The sequence below is a fragment of the Mustelus asterias genome, chromosome 1 (assembly GCF_964213995.1).
Source record: "Mustelus asterias chromosome 1, sMusAst1.hap1.1, whole genome shotgun sequence".
NCBI classification, from domain to species: Eukaryota; Metazoa; Chordata; class Chondrichthyes; order Carcharhiniformes; family Triakidae; genus Mustelus; species Mustelus asterias.
The window spans coordinates 81582179-81597567 of NC_135801.1; the positions used below are offsets into that span (position 1 = coordinate 81582179).

The 15389-nt window shown below is 44.0% G+C and overlaps 1 protein-coding gene across 5 annotated transcripts in view; it reads left to right on the forward strand.

Annotated features, from left to right (window-relative positions):
• arhgap24 (Rho GTPase activating protein 24) overlaps window positions 1-15389 on the forward strand; it is a 440920-nt gene that overhangs the window by 386818 nt on the left and 38713 nt on the right. The gene's annotated exons all lie outside the window — the stretch shown is intronic.

Sequence of the window (15389 nt, forward strand, 5' to 3'; positions counted from 1 at the left end):
GGCAGGATTCTCCAGTTTCATCCGTGGTGAAACAAGAACAGAAAATTGAGCATTCCGGCCAAAATTCCATTAACTTTCAGCGGCATCGGAAAATCCCAGCCGTGATCAAAATGGATGATTTAGGCCATTGATGGTCCTTTTTGTACTCTGATCTTGTTGAACTCTGATCTTCTCTCCACTCTAGGCTATGACTGTAACACTACATTCTGCACTCTCTCTTTTCCTTCTCTGTGAATGATATGCTTTGTCTGTATAGCGCACAAGAAACAATACTTTTCATTGTATACTAATACATGTGACAATAATAAATCAAATTCTAATCCATTCATTATCTTATTGTTAATCATTCACATACCATCTTCTCCAACAGCAGATTACATTTTAATGGACATTTAAACGCTGCAAAGCATCAGTCCACAGTTTCCAAATGAAAATCATCTGAAGTTTCAATACTCCTGTTCTCAAAGCCAGAGTCAAGATTGTTGTTTCTGTCCCTGCCTTAACCAAATGAAAGTTACCACAGATTTGGAAATGTCAGGAAAGCTGTGTTGTACAATAAGTTTGGCAAAGTTGGAACAAAAGCTCTAAGGCACAAAAGCAGCTTGTGGATATATGAACCAGTCTAATCAAGCATGAAAGGCAGTTAAGAGAAAGGAAATGAGGGAGGATCTGAAGAAGCAATCAATGCAAATACACACGGGAGCTTGGCAGGAGATGAGAACATTGCTGGAGCTCACGACAAGATGGCTGACCAAATCAGATGAACAAGTCGATGAAGATGAAAATAAATCACACAACACAAAGTAACTTCTAATTTAATAAGTGAATTAGTAGTATGCTCAGCTGGAAGAAATAGTGGGGGAGAAATAATCTTGAATGTGATTAATTGAACAATAATAAATTGTCTCATGTATTGTGATAAAATATATAAACAAAAAACAATTGAAATATGAATTTTAAAAAAACAGAACACTTAATGCCCAAAATGAAAAATCAGTTGCCATGGTTTTCCAAAATGATGATGCATCAGGTCGTGACCATTAATTGGTTATTGGATTATTAATAATTGTACATTAGAAACAATATTTATCTACTAGCACTTATTATATTTTAAGGACAAGATTGTTATACAATGCTTTTTAAAGCTGATATAGAACATAGAACATAGAACAGTACAGCACAGAACAGGCCCTTCGGCCCACAATGTTGTGCCGAGCTTTGTCTGAAACCCAGATCAAGCTATTTCCTCCCTATCATCCCGAAGTACTCCATGTGACTATCCAATAGCTTCTTAAATGTTCCTTAAGTTTCTGACTCCACTCTCCCTGCAGGCAGTCCATTCCACACCCCAACCACTCTCTGAGTAAAAAACCTACCTCGGACATCCTTCCTATATCTCCCACCATGAACCCTATAGTTATGCCCCCTAGTTACCGCTCCATTCAACCGAGGAAATAGTCTTTGAACGTTCACTCTATCTATCCCCCTCATCATCTTATAAACCTCTATCAAGTCTCCTCTCAACCTCCTCCGCTCCAAAGAGAAAAGCCCAAGTTCCCTCAACCTTTCCTCATAAGACCTACCTTCCAAACCAGGCAGCATCCTGGTAAATCTCCTTTGCACTCTTTCCAGTGTCTCCACATCCTTCTTGTAGTGAGGTGACCAGAACTGAACACAATATTCCAAATGTGGTCTCACCAAGGTCCTGTACAGTTGCAGCATAACCTCACGGCTCTTAAACTCAAACCCCCTGTTAATGAATGCCAACACACTATAGGCCTTCTTCACGGCTCTATCCACTTGAGTGGCAACCTTCAGAGATCTATGGATATGAACCCCAAGATCTCTCTGTTCCTCCACATTCTTCAGAACCCTACCTTTGACCCTGTAATCCACATTTAAATTTGTCCTACCAAAATGAATCACCTCGCATTTGTCAAGGTTAAACTCCATTTGTCATTTTTCAGCCCAGCTCTGCATCCTATCTATATCTCTTTGCAGCCTCCAACAGCCCTCCACCTCATCCACTACTCCACCAATCTTGGTGTCATCAGCAAATTTACTGATCCACCCTTCAGCCCCCTCCTCCAAGTCATTTATAAAAATGACAAATAGCAGAGGACCAAGCACTGATCCCTGTGGCATTCCGCTGGGAACCGGTTTCCAGTCCGAAAATTTTCCATCCACCACCACCCTCTGTCTTCTGTTGTGGCTTTTGCTACCAAATAAACCTGTTGGACTTTAACCTGGTGTTGTTAAACTTCTTATTCTGTTAGATAGCCAGTTATGTATCCAATTGGCCAAACTTCCCTCTATCCCACACATCCTTACTTTCTTCATAAGCCGACCGTGGGGGACTTTATCAAACGCCTTACTAAAATCCATGTATATGACATCAACTGCACTACCTTCATCTACACACTTAGTTACCTCCTCAAAACATTCTATCAAATTTGTGAGGCAAGACTTGCCCTTCACAAATCCGTGCTGACTATCCCGGATTAAGCTGCATCTTTCTAAATGGTCGTAAATCCAATCCCTAAGGACCTTTTCCATCAACTTACCAACCACCGAAGTAAGACTAACCGGCCTATAATTACCAGGGTCATTTCTATTCCCTTTCTTAAACAGAGGAACCACATTCGCCACTCTCCAGTCCTCTGGCACCACCCCCGTGGACAGTGAGGACGCAAAGATCAATGCCAAAGGCTCTGCTATCTCATCCCTTGCCTCCCAAAGAATCCTAGGATATATTTCATCAGGCCCAGGGGACTTATCAACTTTCAGTTTATTCAAAATTGCTAGTACATCTTCCCTCCGAACATCTACTTCCTCCAGCCTATCAGCATGTGACACCATCTCTTCCTCAAAAACATGGCCCCTCTCCTTGGTGAACACCGAAGAAAAGTATTCATTCATCACCTCTCCTATCTCTTTTGACTCCATGCACAAATTCCCACTGCCGTCCTTGACCGGCCCCAGCCTCACCCTGGTCATTCTTTTATTCCTCACATAAGAGTAAAAAGCCTTGGGGTTTTCCTTGATCCGACCCGCCAAGGACTTCTCATGCCCCCTCCTAGCTCTCCTAAGCCCCTTTTTCAGCTCATTTCTTGCTAACTTGTAACCTTCCATCGAGCCAACTGAACCTTGTTTTCTCAACCTAACATATGCTTCCTTCTTCCTCTTGACAAGACATTCCACCTCTTTTGTGAACCATGGTTCCCTCATTCGGCCATTTCCTCCCTGCCTGGCAGGGACATACCTATCAAGGACACGCAGTATTTGTTCCTTGAAAAAGTTCCACTTATCATGAGTGCCTTTGCCTGACAATTTTTGTTCCCATCCTATGCATCTTAATTCCCGCCTGATTGCATCATAATTACCTCTCCCCCAATTGTAAACTATGCCCTGCTGTATGGCCCTCTCCCTCTCCATTGCAATAACAAAAGACACCGAATTGTGGTCACTATCTCCAAAGTGCTCTCCCACAACCAAATCCAACACTTGGCCCGGCTCATTTCCCATTACCAAATCCAATGTGGCCCCACCTCTTGTCGGCTTATCCACATATTGTGTCAGGAACCCCTCCTGCACACGCTGCACAAAAACTGCCCCATCCGAACTATTCGACCTATAAAGGTTCCAATCAATATTTGGAAGGTTAAAGTCCCCCATGACAACTACCCTGTGACCTCCACACCTATCCATAATCTGCTTAGCAATTTCTTGCTCCACATCTCTATTACTATTTGGGGGCCTATAGTAAACTCCTAACAACGTGACCGCTCCTTTCCTATTCCTAACCTCAGCCCATATAACCTCTGTAGGCAGATCTCCTTCAAAATGCCTTTCTGCAGCCGTTACACTCTCCTTGATTAACAGTGCCACTCCTCCACCTCTTTTACCAGCTACCTATACCCCGGAACTTCCAACAACCATTCCTGTCCTTGTTCTACCCATGTCTCTGTAATGGCCACAACATCGTAGTCCCAAGTGCCAATCCACGCCCCAAGTTCACCTACCTTATTTCGGATGCTCCTTGCATTGAAGTAGACACACTTCAACCCACCTTCTTGTCTGCTGGTACCCACCTTTGACCATGATACCCTTCCCAGTACCTCACTACCAGTATTCTGGATTTACTTGGTCCAGTTTGGTTTTACTGCCGCTTATTACTAAAGGAGATCAAGTCAACCCACTTCAATTTACTTCCATAATTGAAATGTGTTACTAAGAGAGACAAATGGACTACATTGGTTAGAGGCCTGACCTGATTTGATTTGATTTGATTTGATTATTGTCACATGATTGTCACATGTATACAGTGAAAAGTATTTTTCTTGCGCGCTAAAAAGACAAAGCATACCGTTCATAGAGAAGGACAGGAAAGTGTAGTGTTACAGTCATAGCTAGGGTGTAGAGAAAGATCAACTTAGTGCAAGGTAGTCCATTCAAAAATCTGATGGAAATAGGGAAGAATCTGTTCTTGAGTTGGTTGGTGCATGGCTTCAGATTTTTGATCTTTTTCCCCGACGAAAGAAGGTGGAAGAGAGAATGTCCAGGGTGCGTGGGGTCCTTAATTATGCTGGCTGCTTTGCCAAGGCAGCGGGAAGTGTAGACAGAGTCAATGAATGGGAGGCTGATTTGCGTGATGGAATGGGCTTCATTCACGACCCTTTGTAGTTTTTGGTGGTCTTGGGCAGAGTAGGAGCCATACCAAGCTGTGATACAACCAGAAAGAATCCTTTCTATGGTCTTTCTGTAAAAGTTGGTGAGAGTTGTAGCTGCGTGCCAAATTTCCTTAGTCTTCTGAGAAAGTAGAGGCATTGGTGGATTTTCTTAACTATAGTGTCAGCATGAGGGGACCAGGACAGGTTGTTGGTGATCTGGACACCTAAAAACCTGAAGCTCTCAACCATTTCTACTTTGTCCCCATTGATGTAGACAGGGACATGTTCTCCACTATGCTTCCTGAAGTTGATGATTATCTCCTTTGTTTTGTTGACATTGAGGGAGATTATTGTCATCGCACCAGTTCACCAGATTCTCTATCTCATTCCTGTACTCTGTCTCATCATTGTTTTAGATCCTACCCACTGCGCTGGTGTCATCAGCAAACTTGAAAATCGAGTTGGAGGGGAATTTGACCACACAGTCATAGGTGTATAAGGAGTATAGTAGGGGGCTGAGGACACAGCTTGTGGGGTACCTCTGGTGAGGATGATCGTGGAGGAGGTGTTGTTGCTTATCCTTACTGATTGCGGTCCATGGGTTGCGATACTAGTGTTGTGAGGCAGGACAGAGAGCAACAAACTAAATTTGTCTTTGGGTCTCGTTACCATAACTCACCTGAGCTATGGGCACCACTCGGGTCCCTCATATAGTTTGTCTATCTGGGCCCAAGGATCATGGGTCAGTATATAAGGAGCAAATGGAGATCAGCATTTATTTTGTAGATCCAAATGGAGCAATCCTGCGACTGCCAATACCACAAAATAAATCAAAACTACCAAGGCCTGTTTTATTTTGGATGCTGGGGGCTTGACTACCAGCACTATTAAGTGGCCATTTAAGAGCCTTCATGGGGACTAGGTGGACTTCCAGTCTGTAGTCCTGCCCTGCCTCACTGTAAAATCGCATCTGGGTTGGGGCAAGAGGAATCTCAGATAGGCATCTCCAAAATCAGGAATACTAATCAGATCGAGCTAACTGTCTCAACAAATGTAAGAGTCCAGTCTGCACCAGGCACAGGACATCATTTCAGTGTTGAAATGAAGCCTTTGCTTGTTCCAGGCAGCCAACAGAAGTGCCTAAAAATAGGCCCCTACCAATTTAGCAGCAGTCCAAATGCCCTTGCCAATAGAGTACATGTCCCTTCTCTGCTAAACTGATCATTGTGTTTGTTTTATGATTTTAAACCATATTGAATTTAGTTGTCAATGCCACTTTGATACTTGCATGCCTGGTGACAGGACACGAATACATAAATGCGCTGTTCTCTCATTATTTGTAAAGATTATTCATACATTAATCTATCAAAACAATATTATCAACTTCTTCATGTAATTTGAATGACTCTCAGTGAGTGTGTGAAGCACATGGTTCTAAACGTGGAGTCTGATCCAATTTCAACCCAAATTGGTTCAAAATGGCTGTCGACACACAGCAAGAGAGACTTTTATTCGATCATTAATCAAACCAGAGGGTGAAAGTTGGCTACAATTGTAATATCATGTGACTCATTGCATGTGGACTTGCATTGCAAATAACTGAACTATTGCTTCTAATGTCTGCAATACTTCCACTAATTCATGTTTCCAACTGCCCCTTGAAACATTCCACTGTCTCCTCAGTTAAGGTTATACAGTGTTTTGTTGCCAATTAAAAGGAGGCATTTGGCATAATTGGTATAATCAAGAGTGATCATAGAGAGAGATGCAAGCACAACAGTAGAAAAGAGCTCATGAATTCTCATGTTTACCAGCATTGTCAGTATGATCCTTGTCAAGGGTAAGCATTGGCTCAATGGATAGTAGGATATCCTTACCTCTGTGTAAGTCATGGGTCCAAACACTGTTCAGGCAGCTTGAGATTATAATGTCCTGAGGGAGTGCGAAGCTGTGAGAGGTGTTGGATGGGATGTTTTGGTCATTCCTGCCAGTGGGATCATCCGGTCCAACCGACGGCGACCCCCTGCTGCGGATTCCCCACAATGGAGGGTGCGAACAATAGGAACCCCCATTGACAGTGGCAGGACCAGAAGATCTCACTGAGGGCCAATGGCAGGCTGCCTCCACTGCTGCCAAACATGGCTGGGGGGAGTGGGGGTGGGCTGCCCCTTCTCTTTCAGACATGATCTTAAACTGAAACTCCATCTGACTTGTCAGGTAGATGTAAGGGATTCTATGACACTATTGGAGGAAGAGCAGGGGAGATTTCCTAGTGGTTGCTGTGGTTTACAAACATTTGGTTTTTATTTATTTATGGGATGTGGGCATCTCTGGCTAGGCCAGCATTTTTTGTCCATCCCTAATTGCCTTTGAGAAGGTGGTGAGCAGCCTTCTTGAACCACTGCAGTCACTGTTGTGTAGGTACAGCCATAGAACTGTTAAGGAGGCAGTTTCAGGATTTTGACCCAGTGTTTCATTATGGAGTGAGGTGCCCAGGGGAGCCTGGTCTCCAGTCATCTTGGTACCCCCTTGCCACTGGACCAAGGCCTTGTCACGTTGGGCCCATGTGGGAGCTGGTGTGCAATGGGACCCCATGTTAAAGGAACTCACGCACAGGCATCTTTAACCCCTTAAAATGAAATTTGGGACCTGGAACATCAGGAGCCTAATGGGTAACCCCAGCAATGACAGGGCGGAACAGTGTACCGCTACCTGGGAACTCAGGTTTGCCACATTGACATCACTGCTCTAAGCGAGATCCGGCGGGCAGGGGAAGGACAGCTTGAGCAGCAAGGCGGCAGTCACACCGCCTTCTGGAAAGGTAAATCAGTAGATCACCACCTCTACAGGTTTGGTTTCACCATTAAAAACAAACTAGTTGGCCATCTGAGAGACTCCTGTTGTAAGATAGATGAACATTTCATGATGCTTCAGCTCATCTCAGCCCAGATCCAATGTGCTACAGTCTGCAGCTCATACACCCCAACACTGGGAGCTGCAGACAAGTCCAAAGAGGAATTTTACTCTAGACTTGAACAATCATTGGCCTGAGTCTCAAAGGGCGACAAGTTGATCCTCCTTTGTGACTTCAACGCCAGAGTTGGAAAGGACACTGACTTTTGGGGAGGAATAATCGGCAGAGAGCGGGGCAGGAAAATCCATCACCAACAGCACCGTGCTCCTGACTAAATGCCTAGAACACAGCCTTGTCATAACCAATACCTTGTTCTGTCAGAAAGACAAGTGCAAAGCCTCATGGCAACACCCTCGCTCAAGCACTGGCATCTACTCAACGAGCGAGGGACAACAAGGACATGCATATCACTTGCATGCTGACTGCTGGACAGGCTATAGTCTCATCCGCTCTGTGATCAACACCAATGTAGCCCCAAAACAGCAATGGGAATAGAAACAATGCTTCATGAAAATCAATGTGGAGGTACTCAAAGGTCCTGATAATAGAACCCTATCCAGCCAGCACCTCACTGCCAAACTGATGCCTCACAGTGACCCAGAGATGTAGAATCCACAGTCTGTGGTCTGTCCTTAAAGCCTCCATAATCAACAGCTGCAAAGAGATGCTTGGTCACGCGACCAGGAAAGACCAAGACTGATTCAATGAGAATAACCAGATGACCCAGAAGCTGATAAGCTGCAAGAACAAGGCTTTTCTGAACCTGAGACAGCAACCCTACTCGACAGCAAGAAAGCAGCTCTCTAGATGGCTTAAGGCTGAGGTCCAGCAAAAAATCCATGACCTAAAGAACAGATAGTGGGTGGAGAAAGCACAGGAGATCCAGCAGTTGGCCAAGAATCATGGCACGCGAAGTTTCTTTAACGCAATCAAGACCACCTACAGCCCAAGCACCCAAGGCCCACCCCACTACTGGCCAAGAACAGAGAGGTGCTCATCAAGAACAGAGAGGCAGTCAGCGCCCACTGGAAGCAGCCCTTCAAAAACCTCCTTAACAGGTACACTTTGTCTTCAACATGAGTTTCCTTAATTCCATCCCGTAGCATGTCACCCACCACCATCTCAACACAACCCCAACCCAGCACGAGGTGGAAAAGGCCACCCGACGCCTAAAGAACAACACAGCATCAGGGGCAGATGGAATCCCTGCCAGAACCTAAAACATTGTGGAGAAGCTCTATTGGCGCAAGTATATTACCCCATTTCCCTTATGTGGAAGAAAGAGAACATGCCAGGCGATCTCAGAGAGACTGTAATCATGACCATCTTCATGAAAGATAACAAGTCCGACTGCAGTAACTACAGAGGAATTTCTCTGCTGTCAGCCACAGGGAAAGTCGTTGCAAGAGTTCCCCTTAATTGCCTTCTCCCAGAGTCACAATGTGGATTCCATCCATTAAGGGGCACAACGGACAAGATCTTCACCACACGGCAACTATAAGAGAAATACAGGGAACAGCACCAACCCTTGTTTGACACTGTCTACCGTGAGGGACTATGGAGTACCCTTCTCTGTTTCAGCTGCTCCCAAAGGTTTGTCAGCATCCTCTCTGCCTGCTCCACAATGACGTGCAAGCCGTGATCCTGACCAGCAGATCCACCACAGACCCAATTCACATTTGGACTGGGGTCCAGTAAGGCTGTGTCATCGCACTGAAGCTCCTCTTGATCTTCCTTGCAACAATGCTCCATCTCACTCTCAACAAACTCCCCACTGAAGTGGAGCTAAACTACAGAACAAAGTGCAATCTGTTCAACCTCCGCCGCCTACTGGTCAGATCTATGGTCATCCCATCCTCTGTCATGGAACTATAGTATGCAGACAATGCTTGTGCCTGCGCACACATAGAGGCCCATCTCCAAGCCATCATCAACACCTTTATGAGAGCATTGGCCTTAAAGACAAAGGTTCACAAGTTCCTACAAATCCAATGGCAGGATAGGCACATCAACGGCAGTTTTCTCACTCAGGCCAACATCCCCCATCACTGAAGCATTGACTACACTTGATGAACTCCGCTGTGTGGCCTACTCCTGCTCCGAGTTCTTATGTTCTTATGTTCACATCATTCAAATGCCTGACACAAGACTCTTGAAACAAACACTCAACTCCGAGCTTCGACATGGCAAGCGAGCCCCAGGAGGGCAGAGGAAACACTTCAAGGACACTCTCAAAGCATCCTTGAAGAATTGCAACATCCCCATCGACACCTGGGAATCACTGGCCCAAGGCTGCCTTAAGTGGAGGAAAAGCACTCGGGAAGGAACTGAATGCCTCTGAGTTTCATCAGCGAGAGCAAACTTAAGCCAAGTGTTGGCAGTGAAAGGAATGTGTGGTGACCCAGGGGCTCCCCCCCACCCCCCCCACCCCCCCCCCCCCCACCCCCCCTCCACCCGCCCATCTGGTCTCCAACCCCATCTGCCCCACCTGCGACAAGAGACTGTAGGTCACATATTTGACTCCTGAGTCACCTGAGAACTCCTTTTTGGTCCCTCAACAGTGAAGGACTGACTAAGAAGGAGAATAAGCTCTGGATGTCCTAAGACATTACTTTATTTTCAGTTATATGTTTAACGTATCTTTACTGAAAGACTCTCTTAATTTCCAAATGACACCAATGAAGTTGTTTTAATTTTTCTACTACCAGCACCACTGTTAAGTATTCATCCAGCAGACGTTGTTAAAACATGGCGGCACAGTGGTTAGCACTGCTGCCTCACAGTGCCAAGGACCCGGGTTTGATTCCCGGCTTGGGTCACTGTCTGTGAAGAGCCTGTATGTTCTCCCCGTGTCTGCGTGGGTTTCCTCAGGGTGCTCCAGTTTCCTCCCACAGTCTGAAAGATGTGCTGGTTAGATGCATTGACCATGCTAAATTTTCCCTCAGTATACCCAAACAGACGCCAGAGTGTGGCGACTAGGGGATTTTCACAGTAAATTTATTGCAGTGTTAATGTAAGCATACTTGTGACACAAATCAAATAAATTTATTAAACTTTTTTTAACCTTTATGCTTGACAATACTCAGTCCACAATGGACAGAGGACCAGCCATTTTTGGGAGGTGAATTAGGTGCCTGACACCCCTATGAGGTTGACAGCCAATTAGCCACATTCTTAGACAAGGGAGGATTAGACAAGGCTCTTGCAACTCTTGATAGTTAGCCAGTAATCCTTGAAGGCAAGTGTCTAACTATGAGCGACATTGGCAAGCTGAGGGTCAGCTTCAGGGAAATTACTCTCCCTCTTGAGTGGTCAGATACCCTGCTGTCACATTCATGCATGAAGAACAGTCACTGGAACAAAGTACCAGCAGCTTCAGCTGCCTGTAAAGCTGAATGAGATGAAGAGAAAAAATGAAAGGGAAAAAAGAAGTGAAGATAACAGAAAATTTTATGTTGAGATTGTGTGAAGCTTAACTCTAGAAAAATCACAATGAAGGGATTTGGAGAATATTTACTTTAAGCCTGACTGGAATAATAATGCCTATACATTATTCTGGCACTGTTAGTCCAGCCCATGCTTTACTATCTCACACAATGTGATATTTGTTGGGCATGTTAGGCAGTGAGTGGTGAACCAGAACATCACAGTTGTATCTACAAAGGGCATTACCAGATCAGCAGTTGGGTGCTGACAGTGTCCAAACTGTGATGTTTGTCACAAGGTATTCAATTTTGAAAATACACAACTAGTGTGTCTCCCTGCTAATAAAACCACAGTAATGCAATTCCTTAAAGTCTATCATTATATTTGAAGGACAGAATAAGCATGGTAGGTTGTTGCATAAAGTTAAATCTCACAGGATCCAGGGTGAGGTATCTAAATGGATACAAAATTGGCTTCTTAACAGAAGCCAGAGGGTGGTTGTAGAGGGTTGTTTTTCAAACTGGAGGCCTGTGTCCAGCGGTGTGCCTCAGGGATCAGTGCTGGGCCCACTGTTATTTGTCATTTATATTAATGATTTGGATGAGAATATAGGAGGCATGGTTAGTAAGTTTGCAGATGATAGCAAATTTGGTAGCATACTGGACAGTGAAGAAGGTTATCTCCAATTGCAACAGGATCTTGATCAATTGGGCCAGTGGGCTGACGAATGGCAGATGGAGTTTAATTTAGACAAATGCGAGGTGATGCATTTTGGTAGATTGAAGCAGGGCAGGACTTACTCAGTTAATGGTAGGGCGCTGGGGAGAGTTACAGAACAAAGAGATCTAGGGGTACATGTTCATAGCACCTTGAAAGTGGAGTCACAGGTGGACAGAGTGGTGAAGAAGGCATTCGGCATGCTTGGTTTCATCGGTCAGAACATTGAATACAGAAGTTGGGACGTCTTGTTGAAGTTGTACAAGACATTGGTAAGGCCACACTTGGAATACTGTGTGCAATTTTGGTCACCCTATTATAGAAAGGATATTATTAACTAGAAAGAGTGCAGAAAAGACTTACTAGGATGCTACCGGGACTTGATGGATTGAGTTAAGGAGAGGCTGAATAGACTGGGACTTTTTTCTCTGGAGCGTAGGAGGCTGAGGGGTGACCTGAAAGAGGTCTATAAAATAATGAGGGACATAGACAAGGTAGATAGTCAATAGCTTTTCCCAAAGGTAGGGAAGTCTAAAACTAGCGGGTATAGGTTTAAGGTGAGAGGGAAGAGATACAAAGGTGTCCAGAGGGGCAATTTTTTCTCACAGAGGGTGAGGAACAAACTGCCAGAGGTAGTAGTAGAGGTGGGTACAATTTTATCTTTTAAAAAGCATTTAGATAGTTACATGGGTACAATGGGTATAGAGGGATATGGGCCAAATACAGGCAATTGGGATTAGCTTAGGGGTTTTTAAAAAAAAGGCGGCATGGACAAGTTGGGCTGAAGGGCCTGTTTCCATGCTATAAACGTCTATGATTCTATGACAGAAGATCATTGCCTAATTTGTTGGGGCAATTTTGAAGCCAATCAGGTCTTCCACCCAATCCCAACAGCTTCTCATTGAGTGAGTTGGGTTAATATCGTGATTTTTCTCTTGGTCAGGATTTTTGGGACCCACTGAGGTCAGGATTTTGTGTTTAATTAATTGTTATTTTTGATTGACATCCATATTTTTGGTTATGTCAATCTTTTGCAGAACTGATAAATCAAGACCATAAACATAAAGGCAATAAGCATTGTCTATTCCATGTTCTGACTAAAACTGAAGAAATGTATCCACATATCGGAATTTATTCTCTTCACTATTGTACCAAAATCATAAACATGCACCCAAACTCCCTCGATGACCAAGTTGAAAGCAGTGGTGCAGGCGACCACCTGAAGCAGACATTAGGCACCTTGAATTTGCAAATCAGGGTTCTAACACTGTTTTAGGAACCCTCTCCAAATTTATCATCAATTGGCTAGAAAGCAACATACGCACCATGGATCTACAGTGGTTCAATCAAGAAACTAAATAACTTTCTCATCATCATTGAATCCCTACAGTGCAGAACGAGGCCATTCGGCCTAGCAGGCCTGCACTGATAACAATCCCACCCAGGCCCTATCCCTGAAACGCCACGTACTTACCCCGCTAGTCCCCCTGACATTAAGGGACAACTTAGCATGGCCAATCAACCTAGCCACTTTGTGTGGAGTTCCAGTCCCACAGAAACATTGCTGGCTGCTACAGGCTCATTTCCAGGAAGGCAGGCTTGACGTTGCAGAAGAGTCCATATACACACTGACAACTCGCAGCTCCACCCCTCCACATCCATCTCGAACCTCCGCCACCTCCTGTGCTGTGAGACAGTTTGAGGGATAGCCAGTTGTGAATGGGGCACGATTTCCTCCAGGTAAACATTGGGAAAACAGAAACTATTGCGCAGAATTGTCTGAAAAATTGTCTCCGCTTGAGCTCAGGCCGCCAGCATCTTAGTTTCTAAAAGATCGGACGAAAGGCCATCCAGTACAGAAAATTAAAAATAGAACCCCCACCTTGTCACAGGTCTTTATTGGAATTCGTCACACTGATCAACTGATGAGTAGCCATTGAAACCACTGACATTAAAAATTGCAACTGGGGATTGTACCCATGAAAATTGAAGAATTTAGAATTCTTAATATTGCACGGGGGTTGCTGTGAATAACTAAACTTTGTCCCAGGAGTGTCCTGACACCACTACAGTCTTATCTGGCTAGCAAAGCCTCTGCTAAGTTATCCAGCAAGCTTCCAATGGCAGGAACCTACAAACCCCCAGTGTGCACACTCACCAGTGACAAGCCTTGCAACTTTTGGTAAGGTTACTTACAGCAACATAAACTGCTTCATAGATTTACAGGTCAATTACCTGTGGTGAAGATGTGAAAGTAGCAATAATTTGGGAAGTAACTTCATATATCCCTTCATTAAGATAAAAGGCCAACAAATGAAGTGCTGTTTTAAGGAAATGAGTGAAGTAGAGGTCTGTGATCGCAAACAGATATAATGTCTTTAGTTTTGTTTTAGTTTTATGGAATTTTTAGAATAGTTGAGGGGTTGATTCTCAGAAATTTACCCACATTCTGCATTACTTCAGTCTTTTCATAATTTATGTCAACAAGCGCACATTATAAGGATGTATCACAGAAATGTACACATTGATTATATGACTGCTTAAAAAATAACACCTGCAAGGCTATTTTGTTCACTGAGATATATGGTATCATCCTCTTTCTATTAAATGGTACCGCGTGTATGTTAAATGGCTGTAACCCTGCTTACATGGAAGTTAATTAGGAAATTAATTTTAGCTATTGGATTTTGAAATGGCATGCAAGTTAAAAAGCACTATATTCAGCATCGAATCCCATGAACTAAAGCGATTGAAATCTCCAGACCAATGCAAGGAAAGGTCACTGTTTAAATTGTGTAGATTGTCTCTAAAGGCTTGTGAACAACATTTTCTCCATATAATAAAAAAGTCCGATTGTAATTAGAATTGTAAGTGGAATGGCCATTGCTTCTCCATCATCGTTAGTCTTACCTGTCTCGTGATATAATGCTTTGGGACAGACACCGCGCACAGTCTGCTAAGTCAGGTGCCTGGAGCACTGTACAAAGAAATGTTCAGAAGACTAAAGGCAAGCCTTATATCCTCACTTCTCTGCGGTGGGAGGGGAACCAAGCATGCTTTTGATGTGGTGATATAATTATAAAAAGCAACATCCTGTTGCAGCCAAACAGTGAGAGCATGAACGTAGCAGAATACTTCTGAGCAATGTATCACAATTTTAAAAGGCCAGCCTTTCTAAGTTTTTTAATATTTTGTTACGACAGGGTGAGGAGGAACGGGCTGGCTCCTCTCTTTATTATGTCCCCTTGGTTGGTCACAACAAAAGGTTTGTTTTTGGTCTTCGGCCACTTCTAACCCATTTTCCCTGTGTATTCCCGGGACGGGGAAGTAGGCATGTCTTGCATCCACAGTCCATTTTGCTTTCATCTCAGAATCATGTCGACACATTCTGAGATATAAATCAACAGGAGACAATTTTGTTTGATGTCTGGAAAGGGCCAACTATCAAAGGGCTGCAGCTCACCATTATTAGGGAAGTAATAACAGTGACAGAGAGGGGAACGATTTGTTCACAATAACAAAACAGGAGATAGTTCGAGACCACATATCATTTTGCTTCTGAAGACTAGGCAGTCCTGCTGTTGGCGGTGAAGTATAAGGTGAGGCACCTTCATTATATTATTATATCTAAATGAATCACAATTGTCAATGGCACAGCCTCA